Source organism: Vanacampus margaritifer, chromosome 1, assembly GCF_051991255.1.
Source record: "Vanacampus margaritifer isolate UIUO_Vmar chromosome 1, RoL_Vmar_1.0, whole genome shotgun sequence".
NCBI lineage: Eukaryota > Metazoa > Chordata > Actinopteri > Syngnathiformes > Syngnathidae > Vanacampus > Vanacampus margaritifer.
The window spans coordinates 28,191,259-28,207,913 of NC_135432.1; the positions used below are offsets into that span (position 1 = coordinate 28,191,259).

The window sequence follows — 16,655 nt, forward strand, 5'->3', positions numbered from 1 at the left end:
GTGAAATCCAACATTTGGTTACAGTTTACCTTTGCTCCCTACTCACTGACAGATGCTCCGTTTTTTTTGTTTGTTTTTTTTTTAAATTGCAATGGCTCATTCTTTCCACGATTGTGCATCTTCCATCTGAGACAGGCACAATATTACAGTATACATATACACACAGCTAAATGTCACAGACTGGTTTTATTCAAATATTAAAACTGAAATGTATCCTGTGTTCGGAAACCAGAAGATGACAAGCCAGATCAAGTCACTCCCCAGAACCCGGCAATACCTCCTTCAGGTCTGAAAACAGTGAACTGCTGTGAAGTGCTACCAGTGATGCTATGGAAAATGGAATAAGGAAAGCAACATCAGACTACAAAAAGCCTATCTATGGCGTGTGGCTGATGGTCCAGCAGACCACCAACTTAATGGGACAGACAAACACACCTGGGAATCAAAGTATTCAGGAGCTGAACACTTTTTTTGCATACTCCAAGGTCTTCACTCAACCAGCTCTGCAGCCACACACCCTTCACCCCAACCAGCTCAAAGCCACCAACCACTTACGGTGTACAGTAGAGTAGGTACAGGAGGTGAAACCGACACATGGCATGGTCAACCCCAGAAAATCACCCGGGCCGGATGGATTCCTGGAAGAGTGCTCAGGGCCTCTGCTGACTAGGTATCTACCACAATTTTTAATTGGTCTCTTAGACAGGTCATCATCCCGACCTGCATGAAGTCTGTCACCATTATCCCTGTGTGTGATTTAAAAAAACAAACAAACACATGGACTACCGCCCAATGACATTAGCCTCATTCAACTGCAAATGCCTGGAGCAGCTGGTCTTACATCAACATCTAGGCCTGCCTTCTTTCATCCTTGACCCTACTTGTTTGCCAACGCAGCAAATACATTGGCTGAGGGTTCAATAGCCATGAAAGTCCACACCGTCCTGAGCCACTCCAAATACTCACTCGAGTGATAAAGTTAGGATGCTCTTCATTGACTACAGCTAAGTCTTCAACAAAAATCATCCCCAACATCCTGATCAAAAAGCTATATGACCTGGGAATTTCTCCTATTCACATGCTCTTGGATTAAGGACTTTCTTTTCAACAGACCCCCAACAGTCAAACTTAATCTCCTCCACTCCTCCTCTCAAACGCTAAGCACAAGCTCCCCACCAGGCTGTGTGTTGAGCCCAATACACTACACACTCTATACCACCGACTGAAGGCCCGCCAATTCCAGTAACACGACAGAGAAATTTGGAGATGACAATGGTGGTGGGGTCCTGTGACTGTCCGAACAACCTTGCTGCTGAACAACAGAGGGCAAAAAGGAGATCAACCTGGATTTAAGAAGACATAGTAGATTGGTAATATATTTTTACTGCCCATGGACATGAAACAACGTGAAGCAGCATTTGCACTTCCCAAGAGTAGCCACAAAAAAAAAAAAAATCTGCCAGAAGCTGATAGTGACCTTCTACGCTTGACCATCAAAAACATTCTGAAGTACTGCATCACAGTATGGTTCTTCCACGGAGCTGGCGCAGTATAGTAGAGACTCAAGAGTGTTCAAGAGAGCACTGAAGATTGTCTATCCCTCCTCTCTCGGGAAGGACATATTTAGAGCTGAGTCATCAAAGGTGACAACATCCAACCTGCCCACCACCTCTTTAAGATGCTGCCTACTTTTTGGCATTACTGGTCCATCAGAACCAAAACAAACGCACTGCACTGAACACACCAACAGTATGACACATACACACAGTAAAGTATGTACAATCTGTTCCACTACGCAATTCAAAGACTACAGCTTTTTTTTTTTTTTTTTACACTTTGCAATTATTACACTCAATAAACTGTTTGATTATGAATGTCACTGTCACTTAGGGTTTTCGATTGATTAAATCAACAATTTTGTCGCGGCTACACCATCCAATGAAAGGCTTTTGTTTGTATTCTATACTAGATTGCTCAGCAAATTTGTCCACATTCTTTGACTGACATACACAGACATTAGCAGTGGTTTTGTGAAAGCGCAATTCATTTGCAGTCTAGGCGCAAAGGGGAGGGGCCCGGGTAAACATCTCCTGCTTTCAAAGAAGATGGGAGGGAATGTTGGAGTATCCAATAATGCCAGAGAAAGTTTCAGTAGGCCTCTAACAAGGGGGCTGAGAAAGTCAGCTGTAAATTTTTAAAGTGTGTGGAGAAAACACACTGGCCTGGCCCTTGTCTACTTGCCCATGCTGCCAGTTACAAGTGGCCCGGGCCACATTTGAACTAGTCAACTTAACTGTCCAAGCTCTTTGGGGGGTGGGTGTCAGTGTCTTTGGCAGGCACAGGTTTGCAGGCAGGATTGATCACACCACACTAAAGTATCTCCCTGGCAGCTGTTGGCATGTGCTGTCCACCCCATTGATCTGGCCCGCCTGTGTAGGCAGGGCTGCATAATTCTACTTAATGTATGAGGGACAAGGGGGTGCTGTAGGCTTGTCAAAGTCAGTGTGGACGTATCCATCTGGCTTTATTCTAATGCAGCCAAGCAACTGCTCTACAAGGACAGACCCCAGCTTTAGGGAGTACTCATTCTGCCTGTGCAAATCCATCAAACAGGAGAGCACTATTTCCAAAACACCTCCTCAGCATGAGTAGGGAAAAAGGGAATGAAGATATTGCAGATTAGTTACTTAGTTGTCAGCACTGCTCATCTAAGTATGTTTTCTTTGATCTCAAGGAGGATGCTCGTGACAGACTACCTCCAGCAAAAGGAAATATCTTTTAATCAGTTTGTGTAAAGGTTTACAGAAAAAAAAAATCTACAGAGCTGTAGATGTCAAAACAAGTAGTTCATAAAAAACTAAACATAAATAACATCACTATCTCATGACAAGTCAGTGAGTCAACATTATAACCTTGTTTGAGTTTTTAATATGCTCCTATATTTTCTCCTGCACGTACATTTAAATCTGGATTCTGAAAAGGGGCATATTCTCCCATGTGCTTAAGTCAGAAACGACAAGCAGCTGTAAACTTTTTTGGTGGCGGAGATCTTCCCATTGGCTTAAGCATGTCATGGGGCTGATATGACTGTGATAGAGTTGTGATCTCTCAACCCAGAGTTGTGAGGTTGACCCTTGTGACCATGTCGAAGTGTCCTTGAGCATGATACTGAACCTTCAATTGCTCCTGAGGCTACATCATTAGTACGTGAATGAGTCAGTGTTGAAGCGCTTTGAGTGCCTTGTAGATGGAAAAGCCCATTTACCATTTACTTCATGGAATGTACGCATTCTGGCTGGAATGACCCAGAAATGAGCGTGTTCCTTGTTTATTCCTCACCTGGATTGCATTCTCCCAAAGACATACACACCTTTTTTGTTTACTCAAAACCTACAACATTATACACAATGGACAGCAATGAAAGAAATTCAGTGGGGCGGATTGTGCCATTGATAACAGAAGTAAAAAAAGATCATTTTAATCTTACAAACAATAATGGTACATAACAGGAAGACAAATTCAATACAAAACTTTGATTTGCATGTTTCAGAGGCCTTTTCTTCTTTCATTCTTTTGCTTTTCCTATTCAGCCTCTTTCTTTGCGAGCCTTCTCCTACTCCATCTTCTCAGGTGTGTCAGTCACAATTCTTGTCTTTTTTTATTTTTTATTTTATTTTTAAATTCTGTTATTTCTTTCGGTGGATTTTGGCAAGGGAAAAATAAATTCTGAAGACATATAATCCAAGTGATCAGAACAACCAGATGTGTCACTTGTTGAGTGCTTGGGAGGGAAAGCCTGAGCCTATTTTTTTTTCTTATCCCTGTATTTTTTTATGGCCATCCTGCAGAATTTGTTTTCCTTTCCACCCTGACGTATGGTCTTCCCCTCTTTCCAACTCCTCAAGAGGAGTTGAAACCTTTTCTTCCTTTTGTATCTGGTGACAGGATTAGTTTTGGTAGAAAATTAAGACTGGCACATACTTTTCGTAATCATATGTAAGAATACAGTTTATGGCAACAATAAAATCCAATAAAGTAATATAGAGTAAATAATCAAAATTGGCACAACTTAACCCAGGTCCTTTGGCACAAAGTACCCTAAGCCCATCATTAAAAAAAAAAAAAAAAAAAGCATTCCCCAGCTATTTTGAGCCAACATCATGCTAACCATATAGACTCGTGATGTAGCTTACTAAAGCACCAAAACATATGGGAACTGTTTTCAAAGTTGTCTGTAATTGTTCAAACACAGCCATTAAAAAACCTTAACCATAGAAATTATACTTTGGAGGGCAAAAAAACAGTTTTTGAACTTAAGGCTATGTGCTTACCTCTCAAGCCGTGTCTCCTTTTTATTTTTTTTTATTTTTATTTTTATTTTTATTTTATTTTTTAAATCAGATGAGCGAAATGGATGTCTATCCAAGAATATGTGATCACATGGCCAACTTGTTCTATGGTTTTCTAAATAACAGGGGTGGAACTACTTGCCCCTTGGCACAAATTGCCCCTCTCTTCCCTACATGCCAAAGAATTATGACTGTAAAACAAAAACAAACAAAAAGCATGTGACGCACATTAGAAATAAAAGTCAAGCAGTTTGGAAATGTAATCAAGAGTGCTGGTTACTTTGAATAATTTTAAACATGTCACACACGGTCTGCAGGACCATTGCGAAATGAATACTAACCAAATAGTGTCTGCACTCACAAAGCTTTAATCAAAGCTATTATTAATGGCTGACTGCGCAAGATAAGAGGAAAAGCCAACAGAGAAGACATTTCACAGCTTAATCAGGTAGAAAAATAGTGATTGCAGCATTTATGGTTCCCCATACACGTCACTGCTCATTTGTGACACTTTATCCTGACAAATTATTGTGCACTGCCAACCTAACATTTTTTGTTGTTGTAAAGCATGGGGTGCTAGGGCCAGTTGAGACCATTACAACCATAATTATAATGGCAGTAACACCAGATTTATAGTATTGCTAGATGTAAAATCCCCCCCCACACACACACACTCACTCACACTCATGCACACCCACTCCGTGAATATCAGACGGTGAAGTGTCACTGACTCTTGAAGTAATAAACCCAGGCAGTAAGTAAGTAAAAAAAAGAAAAAAAAGACTATTTGCACCATTTTCAATTAATGATACATAAAACTGGATAATATTAGGTATAATTTGGCTCACTGTACTACAGTATAAACTGTAAGAACCAAAATGAACACCATGCAAAACACAGAGCACCAAATGACGCTTCCGCAAGACGTGAACACAAACTGAAGAATTAAACAGACTCAGGTTAATCAGCCATAGGAGACACAGCTGGTTGAGCACAAGGGCAGGCAAGGAGCTGATTAGATGAATTGGAGGGAAAGGTGCATAGCTAATGACAGCAGCTGAAACCAATGACTACAAGTAAACAGACACCAGGAAAGCATCTTAAAAACTAAGGAGCAAAACAAACCCTAATGAAAACCAATGGCTTTCCGACAGAGAATTGGCATCATTAGTTGAGACAGCTCAATCCTCGAAGTCCATTTGGTATTTTTGGTATTTGTTTTTGGTAATGGTGGCACTATCGGCTTTATACGTGAACCAAAATGGGTCACAATTGCAAACGTCACAACACATCAACATATAACCTACTTTGTACAATGGAAGTGACCTGAATTATTCATCCTGGTTTACCAGGAATTCCCATTGCCGACGGATGAAGTGACTGACGGGAAGTTGCATGTTTTCTGACTTTTTCCACAGAGCTTTATGCTAATGTACTCTTGTCAGATCATAAAAATAGTTTTAACAAAAGATGACTAAAAGTATTTTTCTTTTTTTTTTAAATAAAACATTAACACCCCTTTAACAGCACTTATATATGTAAATTTATTGCCCCTTTTTATATTCAAATGTGACTTGGAGAAATATAAACTGCAATCTGATCAGTCTAATCAATGAAGCGATCTTGGCCCATACATTTTCAAACCGACACGTTGCAATAGACGTCCATTTTTCTACAGCACTACCATGGAGCACATAAGACCACACACTTCTTAACCAGACGTATGACAAAAATGTTTTTTTAGTGTGGACAAAATATGTGCATATGTATGTTTTTTTTAATTGAAACAATGTACATCAAATATTTGAATAAATATCATGTTCCAATGCATGTATAAAAGATCCGCTATTCAACAACAGAGGGTTTTGTAAAGATTTTTACATTATACTACGTTTGTCCTGCATGTCATTCATTATCCAAAAATGAATAGACGGACTCGCTCATCTGTATGATACAGTGCAGTATTGGACTGTTCACTCTGTTCCCCTGTACGTGCGGCCACTCCAAAAGCCGCCACTCCAAGTCATCATAAACTATTAACACACAACTCCTCATGCACTTTAAATGGACTGTCAACGGTTTAAAAAAAGCTGCATTCAAAATTTTAGTCATATCATTTATGGGTATTTATGTTTCCCGTAGTTCATTGAATGTGCATCTTCTTAACTGTTGAGTAAAATTTGTGTTGCATGTTGTAAACATGATACCATGACTGTGACGGTGCAATACAGTAAAACCTCAGCTAGTGTAATACAGTATCAGGCTACGGCCAAAGTAAACTATACTGAATGTTTCACCATGCAGTAGTAAAGTGATAATCGACTCTTTCGCTAATCGAGAATGGATGGGAGTCAGGGGCTGAAGTGATATCTATCATCCAGTGATGAGCAGTATTACAATTCAGAATCAAAATAATAGAGAAAGCATAATAGTTTCAATTGAATCCAAAAATTACTTCAAGAGTCACTCCGAGGGTGGGTGTGGGCTGCATGCGGTCAATTGCCCATAAGTTAGTTAAGGTTAATAATAACAGTTAAATTATGTCTGAACAAATAATAGTATTACCGAAATATTGACTTTTAAGATGACACTCAACTAGTCAGCACAGAACTATATAACATTGATCATCTTATTGTTAAAAAAATATATAATGCAGTTTTTGTCCACGTCACTGCAAAATGAAAACTAGTAAATGTTTTAATTTGTTGACAGTACAACTCTAACACAGTAGGCCTACATCGTTTTGAGCAAGGCATGCTTTAATTAAAATGCTAATATAGCACAGCAGCTGTACAACAGGAAATACACAAATGCATAAAGAGTAAAGCTTAAATTCATCATTATTTTTATTTTGTGCAGTTTGTCCTGAGCACTTCTCACTGGGATTCATCTCAACAAACGTATTATAGAACAGGCTCGTGTTGTTTTACATTTTATTAAGAGCAACATCAGAGTACTAAATGTACAGAGGACGAATCCAATGAGCATTTACAGTGCTTGCAAATACAGAGCTTAGTAGTACAAGAGTAACCAAAACAAAGTCACTTGGAAATTGTAATGTGTACCGATACCTACAAAAAGGAAGAGGTGCGTTTGTTAACGATAAAACAAATTAAAGTTTACAACATTTAGCCGTCACAGAGATAGAGTTCTTTGTGAGTTGTGTTGTTTGTACGTGTTTGTAAATACAGGTCGTAAAGTCATAGGTCTTGTACAAAAGTTGACAGAGGTACTCATGTATATATTAAACACAAATATAAAAACTTTTAGATACAAAGTACAAACCTTTCATTTTGATGGCAACAACACAACTTGAGTCAAGTTTCCTCGTGATAGCTATGAATTGTGATTGTACTTAAAAACAGTGTCCCCCATCCCTCTCAACCAAATCAAATAAGACAACTCCACTCTATTTTGTTAATATGATATCAGTATCATTTTTCTAATATGATATCAGTATTTCTCCGTGGAAAAGAACATTGGTTCATGTATTCCTGATTCTATCTTTGCATTTTGAAACATGTCTTATTTCCTCAGTGCTCAGGTGTATTCTTTTTCTTTTTTTTCCCGCAACAGGCACTACAAACTGTTAATTTGATTGGTTGACAGAGATTTGCTACCTGTGTGGCTGGATTAGCAGATAGTATCCATGTGTCCTTTTATTATTGGTTCCTATTAATCATGTTGTGTGGTTTGAGGCAGAAGCCATCTGAAACAGCAGGCCTGGCGTTGACTGGAGTTGTACTTCAACTCTTGACTTGCTGCAAGTCTGTCAGACAATGCTAATGTGTATTTTTTTTTCTGATGCATACAGTTTTGAAATCATTTCTCCAGAAAACCAGCCCAAAGTCAGTTTGTCCAACGAGCAGAGGCCTGTTTTTTAGAAGCAGCTCTCCAGTTTGGTGTGCTACTTTGGGATGCTACACAATGGGAAGAAAAATACAGCACCTTGAGGTGTCACATTTTACATCTTTTTCCCTAAAATTTAATCCATTGGTGAGGTCTATCCAGCTGCCCCTCTTGTATACCTGCGGTGGAACCGTTAATTGAATCAGGGCGTGGCGTATGGCATTGCTTGGAATTGTGGCTATATTAAAAAGTGATCACAGCTACTTGGCAGCGCCGCTTTTTAATTTTTTTTGTAAGGACAAAACAAAGAGTTGTGTATTATTTCATGTGGCGGTATACACAGTTTATCCGATGCTTTCTCCTTCACAGCAAATTGGCGCATTAGAGGCGTAACTTTAGAGCCCGCATTTATCCACCTGTAATTGTGGGACCACATTTGTCAAAGTGGGATGTCATGTTCACACAGCTGTTGTAACTTTGCACATTCACATCATTAGATGCATGGAGAAGAAAGCGTCTGTGACAGGACAATTGCTTCCAACACAAAGGGCCACCAAGCATGCTTGCAGTGAGAGATGCTGCATTTCACACTCTGATCGCATGGAAGCTGGCAATTTCATAGGTCAAATTCAACCCTTTGTCCTGTGTTGATAGCTTACAAACAGGACAGAACAGGATAGGTTTGGATAGTCCCTATGAAAAGAGCTAAAGTGGACATTACATGAAGTTTTGACCCCCCCGCCCCCACACACACACAATTATACAACCCAAGATCAACATATCCTGCCCCCCCATGACTCATTTTAAGTTGTGAAATGAACCATTTCTTCACCAAGTATTCCATCTCACTGCATATTTCTTGGCAAGTGAGAACACAACTGTGATAATTAAAGAGTATTCATACACTGGATTTGCTCTTGTGAATGCATAATCTGCTTTGTACACAAAAGGCCGGTTTCTTTTGAAATATTTTTCACAAATCTGTTAGTGATCCCTTCTCCTTTGCCAAAGATGATCAATCAACCTCGCAGGTATGACATATCATGCTGGTGATTAGACAGCATGATTATTGCACATTTATGCCTTTGGCTGGCCTCAATAAAAAAAGACCACTCTTAAAGTAGAAGCAGTTTTATCACAGCACAATGTCACAAATGTCTTAAGTTTTGAGGGAGCATACAATTGGCATGCTAACAGCAGGAATGGGCGCCAGAGATCTTGTCCATGAATTGAGTGTTTATTTCTCTATCATAAGCCGTCTCGGAGAATTTGGCAATACACTCCAAAAACTGTTGGGTCAAATGTAACCCAATTATGGATAATAATAAAAAAAAGCATCAGTCGACTTTATGGGTCATTTTGGTCCAACTTTCTTGGTTGTTTTATACAAAATAATCCAACCTTTTGACCCAAGTAAAAGATCTGATCAATATTTATGAGTTGTTTTACACGAAAAGACCCATTTATTGACTCAAAGTTGGATCAAACAGACCCATGTAGAGAATCGGTCTTTTCTTGACCCATAGTTGGATTATTTTTGACCCAACTGTTTTTAGAGTGTACATCCAGCTGCAGACCACGTGTAACCACACCAGCCCATGCAGGACCTTTACAACCAGCATCAAGCCAACCAAATTTTTGCACAAACGATCAAAAACCGTCTGAGGAAAACTAATCTATCTGTCATCGTAACCCACTTGAGCGGGCAAATGCTCACATCGATGCCTTCTGGACATTTTATGAGATGTTCTCGTCACAGATGAATCTCCGTTTTCACGGTACAAGGCAGATGGCGAGTCATCAGCGGTTTGCTGATGCCACTGTTGTGGATTGTTTGGCCTACGGTGGCAGCGGGGTTATGGTATGTGCAGGTGGATGTTATGGTCAACAAACACAGATGCATTTTATTGACAGCCTTTTGAATTCACACGAGAGACCGTCACCTGATCTTGAGGCTCTTTTTTGAGTTATTCATCCACGACCTTCACCTCATGTTGCAGCATGATAATGCAGAGCCCCATGTAGGGAGGATCTAAACAAAGCATACTCACCAGATATGTCACCCACTGAGCATGTTTGGGATGTTATGGATTGGCGTATATAAAAATGAATATATCTACGTATCTTTATTGTCATTACACATGCAACAACATTGACTTAACTGGCACAACCTACCCAAGAAATATGAATAACAATGACTGACAGAGGGAAACAGGACGGAAAGGCCTGTTGGTATTCGCTTTTCAGCGTCTCAAGAAGTTAGGTGAGAAAGGAAGACACTAGGGAGGGCGAGGGAAACAAAAGTCAAGGTTCAAGCCATGCGTACAAAAAGGGAGCATAGTGTGAGCCCGGAAAAAAAAAATCGCACATACAGACCTTTTACAACAGATCTCAAGACTTGTATATGTAGGAGACGAGAAGGATGGATTGGGCGGGGGTGCGTTGTGATGGAACCAAGCTGAACTAGCAGTTCAGTCCAAACGACAGTGTGTTGAAGTTCCTACCAATAGCCAGAACAACATTCCACTGGTCACAATCAACAACCTAATCCACTCTATGCAAAGGAGATGCCTACCTAAGGCACACCTGTGCAATAACCATGATACAATCAGCATCCTGATGAGCTCTTATTTCGGCAAAGGAGAAGTGCTCATTGACAGATTTTGACAGATACAGTATGTGATTTAATTTAATTTTATTTTTTTTAAGAAAAATATGCCTTCTATGTACATCGACAGTTTTCAATCTTTAAGTTTGGCTCATAAAAAATGGGAGAAAAAACAAAAGTGTTGTGTTTATATTTTCTTTTAGAGTAAGTTTTTGCCAACTTCTAATTAACACAACTGGCATGTCATTGGATTACACTTTGCATTATTTGGCAGTGCAGCGTCTCCATCTTGATCATATTTCTTGCTGATTGATTGTTTGCGCTGAGGGGAGCTTTAATGGGGAGATAAGGAAACGGTGAAAAAAAATATTTGTCACAAAGGCATGTCAAGTCTTTGGTGTTTTGTCAAGATTTTCAGCTACTTGCCTGTCTGCACTGTTTTGTGTTTTTTTTTTTGTTGTTGTTGTGTGAACATCATTACAATACACCAATCTAATAGGCAACACCTAGATACAAATGAAAAGCCAACAAAGCACGAGTCATTTCCTTACATATCGGAAGAATTGATGAGTGTTGTTTTCCCCAGCTAAATGCAATTTTGGAATGCTTTATGAACACCACACCTCAGACTGAGTTACGGAAATTCTAGTTGGAATATAAATTCTTTCAAATAAATTTATTCAAGTTTCAAACTTCCTGGCATGATTATATTGATATAAAATGTTACAACTAAGCGTTGAGCAAAAATGATATTTTACAGATGCCTAATACAGTGAAAGTAACTCAGAAACAATTAAAATATGTTCACAGTCTTTCAGGGAGCCGAAACAGTCCCAATGGTCAATGTTTGTCTGTGTGGCTTTGATATGTTGGAGTACATTTTTCACTTTATGTGTGATTCGGGATTAGTGCAACTTGGGTCTTATGTTTGTGATTGATTATTTCTGAGCAGAGCATCAACGCTAATCTTATTATAATTAGTCACCTCCCACCGCATGGAATTGTAAATAAGTAATTTGTGTCTCCACCAGGAACCTAATTAGCATTCCATTAGCTTTGTTTTCAGTGGCAGGAGGGCAATATAATTAGCTTGCAAGAGGCCATTACATATTCAGTCTAAGATTGTTGATATGTTGTATGGGAAAAGCAGACATCATGCTCCAAGTTTTACTTGCTCATTGAATGACAAGATGACCCCATGCAAGGCAGCAAAACAAATGAGGTACAAAGCACTGTCATGCAAAATGTAGTGGATAGCCCCTTTGACAAATAAATAAGTGTTGGCATGCTCACCGAGGTGAGAGACATGTTGATGATGTTTCAGCACATTAAGAGGGGAGGGAGACAAACAAATTCAGTAAATGTTAAAGCAATCCATGCAAGCATAGAGACATTCCTTGACGAACCAAAAGCGCTTGGTGACACTGGGAGATTAATCAGGGGATCAAAAGTTGAGGGGCTGAGTTTCATCAAAGGACTGTGACTGTCTCTGCAGAAGCTTTTTGACAGGCCATCCAATATTTAAATATTTCATTTATTTTATTAATTATTTACCTCGCAGAAGACCGACCACTATGACTTGCAACTCAAGAGACACGCAAGAGTTTAGGATAAGGCCCAAGTTGAAATAAACCAAGATTATCCTTTGATAAACTTTGATAAAAGTTTTCCATATCACATCAGGGACAGCTCAAATCTTGGCATGTGGAGTCGGCTCAGATTAATTTCGTATACACATCAATCCAATCTTTTTTTTCCCTTTACATTCCTTTCGTGATTATTAATTCAAAATCCGTAATTCCCTATTGACATAATTGCAGCAAATATTGTGACAAATCATATCTGATTTGACAAAATATGAAACAACGGACAAGTGTGGTAAATGAATGTAACACCATCTTGTTCAAATGCAATTGCTTGGCTTCTTGGCAGCTACTGTAAGATTTATACCATTTATTATTTATGTGATCAAACACCGTATATCATAATTAACATGTAAATGACAATAAGTCATTGGTTTCCCAGCCGACCATGAAAACAGAAGAAACGAACATGTCTCATCATCACTGCTTTTTCCCGGCATTCCCGCCGGAAATTACGCTCCAGTTTCTGATCTAATTGCAGCGTCTACAGAAGTATTATACTGGTTGACTAAAGATATAATACATGTACTGCTTGAAAGTGCAGGTGAGAAGCTTGGCACAAGGTTAGTTTTGTGTTTTAAAAGAAATATAGTAATTACACATGTAAACAAAGACACTATCTCAGACCTAGCTTTTAACCTTGCCAAAAACGGGCGAGTTGTTAAAAAAAAAAAAGTTACACACCTGTACACAAATAGAAGCAAATATATAGAAAATACATTTACACGTGTATAATACATTTTCTCATAACCCTCTGTCTATTAAGATAACACTCTTCATTCAAAAATATATAATGTATGTTATGTGAAAGAAGCAAGTCGGCAGCCTGACACACAAGTCAGGCTGAACCGGTCAATGTCATTCATAAGAGTGGTTTTCATGTTGGAAATGGGCAAACAGCAGTTTTGCACCACAGTGTTTTTGTCCCAGGCCGTCTGGGTACCTCCGAAATGGCTTGCTTGCATTTATGATGATGATCTCATGGGGGCAAACCTGCTGTGATGTATTGTAAGGAAACGACCATAAACCCATAATCACCTTGGTGACCAATGCAGTTTAGTCCGCATCTGTCAACTGCTATCTACAGCCAAAAACATTTAGATTTGCAGAAATGTATTTGTGCTTTGTACAAACCGACAGCACATACAAAAGTAGACTCGTAGTGGTTTCCTGAAAGCGCTATCGTCATCCATCCTCGCATAGTGAAATGATTGGAGCTAGGAGGATCTCATGAGAGACTGCAGGGTGCTTTCACACTAACATCTTTTGGCCCATTTTGATCCATCTCGTGTTTATATTCCTTCTTAATGTGGTTTATTTAGTCAGGTAAGTACTTGGGTGCAGACTAAAGCAAATGCTGGTTAATTAGTTTGCGACGTCCCCTTTAAGTGCACTCAGCCATGTTGTGGGAAATAAAACTTTATTCCTCTTTACATTCGTGTGCACATCATTTGACCAAATAGATAAAGGATGTTTTTATTTTCTCTTTGATTTTTTTTTTTTAAACCATCATGTGAAAAGAAACCAAACCACGGGGGGGGGGGGGGATACAGCATGTTTACAAAGCCATCAATTGTGTTGGACCAGAAAAATAAAGTATGAAAGCACACCTTCCTGTCTTTCCTCCCTTGGAACGTGGTTAAAAAATAGAAAACAATCTTAGCATCACACTCCGAGGTGAGTAATACTAACTCGTCAATGACTTGTCGGGTCAAAATTTTGGTTCTTTGCACATGTCCTGGATCCTGAGATACCACTTTCTTGAATTAATTTGTCTTCACGTACAACTGATTAATTTATTTGTATCGATAATATTTTGCTATGCTGTCTTATTCAAAGCAAACTGGTCGTGTTTCTCCAGATCTTATGAATATTAACTAGCTTCATAGGTAATGAAACTACGGTCTCATAAATGGAATAAACTTGGGGAAGTGTCACTCAAGACGGTTTCATCTTGTAATTACTTTTCTTTTCACATGCATACAAACACTTTCTTTCTTGTGAGGCTCGTTGATCGATTGCTGACTTATGAACAAATACAATATTGATCCCAAAACAGCTTTTGAGTGTAATATAATAAATTGTTTAAGAGAGCTAGACAGACCTGAGGCAGTTAAAAGTCCTGTCCAGCTGAAAGCATTTTGTTGAATAGTGGCTAATGGATCCATACATACATAGGCTGCTGTCAGTTAAATTGCAGCAAGCAAACCTGCTTTAAAAAAAATCACACAAATCAGGAAAGAAAATCTCAGTTGGAAGTCTATGATGAGTGGCAAATTCAAGGGGCTTTTGGATCTTCATTGTCAGGGGTGTGGCAGGGTTTCCTATATAAAAAATAGCACTGTTCTGTTTTTAAAATGGGACTTTACATCATATTTTGCCTTCCATCTTCCCAGTCTGATGCAGTTTTAAATAAATAACTTCATAACCCTTTTCAAAATAGTTCTTAAAACTACATATCCAAATACATTTGTAGCATTTTCACATTTCTTTAAAAAACATACACACACACACACACACACACACACAAAAACAATGTTGATACAAGGTTAATATAGCGCTCTTTGTTTTGTCCATCTGTTGTCATGACAACTTCCTTCTATCCAGGTTGTGGCACATAGTGGCATTATTGGCACATTGTTCAGAAATTGAGTTCATCTTCCACCCGCAGAAGGCCCTTTGGGTGCCTTTGTCAAATGTCAAATATCTATCAATGATTAGAGATATCAGTGATGCTCACAGTCTCGTCCACACGTCCTGTGAATGTACCAACACGGTATATAGTCCACATCTTAACGGTGAACTATGAAGTGGGTTTGGACTGTGACTGGGATGTTTGTCATCTCTAGAAAAATAAAGATCTTCACCAGTGTCCAAAATGAGATCACACTACTTTACAAAAGAAGCCGCTGCGTCCATTTGGATCCTGTAGAGGTGCAGAGAACAAAATAATTACAACTGATTATGAGCGCAGTAAAGTCACTGTAACAGCCAACTTATATTATTTGGAGTGTGTTTCTGTCCCTCCCACCAGCGCCCTAAAACATACATTATCATTACCTTTCCATTACATTTAAGGTAAGGCCTCAGTCGGTGCAGAGATAATATGGAATTTAGTGCCTATGAAAAATGTAGCAACAGGAGCACTGCCGTGGAGACCTGAACTGACTGAGACAAATGTACGTCCAGGATCAAGAAGATGCTTTATGCTCAACTACATTACCTGCAGGAAATCTATTCATTTTCACATATGGGTCAATGGCAGACCTAATACAGTCCCCCGAGTCTCCTGCAACACCGCAGGACAAGAAAATGTGTTTAACTTTCACAATTTGAATTTCAAATGCTGCCTATAATTATATTAGCATGGCGTATAAAAATGTCAAGTCAAGTGACATTTCCTCTTTGGTCTTAGAAATCTGGTATTTGATTACATTCTTTGATTGATTTTAGAGAAAAAAAGTAACTATAAATAAAAATAACTATATGAGTCATTCTACTTATTTTTTTTCTAATATTTTTTTCATTTGATGAGAATCTCTCACTGAATGTTTTGTATTTCTGTTTTGGTACAAATTACGTAGTTTGCATTAAGCCCTTTTCACATTGTACTCACGCAACACAAAATGACGGGTTGACAGCATGCCCATATTTGGAAGTGCCGACGCAGAAGCCTACCACAAAGTAAAAAACGTGATTTTGCTGCTGGTTAGACTGAACTTCGAAAAGATGTATATTTCATTGAATAGCCATGTTTATATGCAGACTTTTGTTTGTCATTCCGATTGAGATCATTTCGATTGAAGATCTGTGGTCACCTGTTTACATGTGACACAATGTGATCTATTCCAATCTTCCATTTACAAGTTTCGCTCCGTTAATCTGATCAGCCCCGCTGCAACCGTGAGACGGGCGGACATTGATCACTTGATTTATTAAGATGGGTTAATTTGTCACTTAGCACAGTAGTTCTGATAGCTTTAACACTTATTGAAGCAACATCTTTAAAAAAAAAAAAAAAAAAAAAGTTCCAAGTTCGCAAACAAGCACTTGTCAAGACGCCGCCATTTTAATGGGCGGAAACGACAACGTTACGACGCGGTTTGTTTACTGTCGAGTCTTTATTTATATATATGTCGATACTTTTTTTTTTGTGTGTGTTCTTGTGCTACTTTTGTTCAATATAGTTCTGTTTAATTTCTCTTA

The 16,655-nt window shown here is 38.8% G+C and overlaps 1 protein-coding gene across 1 annotated transcript in view; it reads right to left on the bottom strand.

Moving 5' to 3' along the window:
* Positions 1-7,268: 7,268 nt before the first annotated feature.
* Positions 7,269-16,655, bottom strand: part of ajap1 (adherens junctions associated protein 1) — a 55,973-nt gene continuing 46,586 nt past the window's right edge. The window contains exon 6 of the mRNA XM_077544939.1: positions 7,269-15,375. The gene's annotated coding sequence lies outside the window, so the exon portion shown is untranslated. The remainder of the gene's footprint in view (positions 15,376-16,655) is intronic.